At 32.0% G+C, this 2,500-nt stretch overlaps 1 protein-coding gene across 1 annotated transcript in view; it reads right to left on the bottom strand.

Annotated features, from left to right (window-relative positions):
- LOC143017637 (frequenin-1-like) overlaps positions 1-2,500 on the bottom strand; it is a 156,885-nt gene that overhangs the window by 119,449 nt on the left and 34,936 nt on the right. The window lies entirely within an intron of this gene.

Genomic DNA, 2,500 nt, shown 5'->3' with positions numbered 1-2,500 from the left:
TCCACATGGAAATTACAATACAGGAACTACAAAATATCATAGGCATGTACATTTATGTGTGAGTGTATGTGCACATGTATGTGTTTGGTTATGTATATAATTATGTATACGTGTATGTCCGTGCATATATATACTGTATATACGTACATGTATGTGTATGTGTTACATGTGCATGTACGTGTATATATATATATATATATATGTATATATATATATATATATATATGTGTATATATATATATATATATATATATATATGTATGTGTGTGTGTGTGTGTGTGTGTGTATGTGTGTAATATACATGCATATACAAACATGTATATGTACTTGTATGCGCATATGTACATGTTTATGTGTATATGCATATGTATATGTAATGTACATGCATATGTATGTTTATGTATATGTGTATGTGTATATGTACAAGCATTATATATGCATATGCATATGTATATTTATATGTCCAGGTAGGATCACTCCTTGTCATTTATTACATACCTCATAATCCAGAAAATCACAGGACAAAGGGCATTTCAAAGGAAAAAAAATGGTTGAAAAAGAAAGAAAAAACGTCACAACAAAATAACGTCGAAACTTCTGTAAATTTAGCAGCAGCAGCATCTACTAAAACTCCAGCAGAACTTTTAACTTTTACAAAGAAAAAAAAAACAAAACAAAACAAAAGGGACACCAAGGCATTTTTTCCAACTTCCAGAAAAGTTTATCTATGGTGTCCATAATCCTACCAACATGAGGACTACAGGACTCGAACCTCCTACGCCCAGTATGACAACAAGGACACTGTCCAGATGAACTTGCATCTTACAAAACAGAACTACCCCAAAAAAAGAACTATTATACCTCAGTGTACCTTGTCATAATCTTGGCTGGGTAGTGTGGACATACATGGACCCCAGCCCAGCAACGTTGAAAGAGGACTTGGAAGTAAATACCGTTTGAAGACGGTGCCTTTGTTAGTACAACGTTTCCCTTGTTAAAGCTTTGTCATATACACCAAGTACTTGATATAAAGGTGTTACAAGCGTAATGTCTGGGGTATTTGGTTGTCGAACACGTTGGTTAAACCCCAAATACCCCGTTCACACGTTCACACATCACTTTAAACACGTGTCTGTCGAACCGCGTTCGACGGACCGTTCGACCATGTAAACCCCTCTTACTAATGGTGTTTATTTCGATAGACTTGTCGGTAGTCTCATACAATTTGTAAGTACTCACACATTTTCATTTTTCTTAAAGTCAACAGACTAAGAAAAAATAATTTCTTAATTAAAATAATGAAACAATGAAAGTAACAAGGTAATAGATAATAAATACAGATAAAAATAGAATAGTGGAATATGATAGAATAATAATATTAATAGTAATAATAATGATAATAATAATAATAATAATAATAATAATAATGATAATAATAGTAATAATGATAATGATGATAATAATTATAATAATAATCATAACTATAATGATAATAATGATAATGATAATGATAATAATAATGATAATAATAATAATAATAATAATGATAATAATAACAACAACAAGAAAAACAATAATCATATTTTGTTGAAGGTGATACTATTTTTTGCAGTGAAAATTTTCTTCCAGGTAGTTTCTATAGATCTCGCTAATGGCCGTATTGCAGTGTCTAATTACAAAGGCGGAGCATGCCGACAGGAGACCTTTTGATCCATATCTAGGTCGGATGAAAAAAAAAAAAAAAAAAAAAAAAAAATCATATTAATAATAAATTAAAACTATAATAATGTAAAAATAACAAATAAAATACATAAATAAATGCATAGGTATAGTTGAATAACAAACAAAAAGGTAAATAGTAAATGATTATAAATTGACATATAACTAATAATAGAACTTGTGCGTAGGCGGTCATAATCTCCGACCCAGATTTCAGTTCAACTGAGCCATCTTCAGGGAGTGATACAAGTGTCATCCATGAGTGGTATTTAACCACAAAATTAATATCGGCCGGGGGAGATCACTAGATAATTGGAAGACGTTCATAAATTAAAATCAAATTTTATATCTTCTCAGGCTTCTGCCCTACCGTGCGTTCTCATGCTGGGTAGTGCTTATAAATCGATTGTCTGTATATTCAAACTTGGCTTCCTGTCCTTGATGTAAAGGGGCTCGTTTAGCTTTAATTTCCTTGGGTCCGTCCATGCATGTTTCTAGAATTTTCGTGTTATTTTTCAGCTCTTCACGAGTAATGTGGTATCCGTGTGATGCTATAGCATTGTTCTTGGGGGCTCCAGTGTATCTATGTTCAAAATATCTAGCTTCCAGCTTCATAGTCGTCATGCCAATATACGAAGAAGGAAGGAATTTACAGTTCCCTTTGGTACACTTATATTCGTATATGAGACTTTTTCAGTTTGTTCTCCTTCTGACAGATGTTGTTTTGGAGAAGCAGATTGGAGGTTTTCTTGCTTTTGTAATACGAAATTAATTTAACTGA

Source organism: Oratosquilla oratoria, chromosome 3 (genome assembly GCF_046742065.1).
Source record: "Oratosquilla oratoria isolate Oo_2021 chromosome 3, ASM4674206v1, whole genome shotgun sequence".
Lineage (NCBI taxonomy): Eukaryota > Metazoa > Arthropoda > Malacostraca > Stomatopoda > Squillidae > Oratosquilla > Oratosquilla oratoria.
Note: the sequence above shows the minus strand (reverse complement) of the source record. Positions and strands in the feature narration are given on the sequence as shown.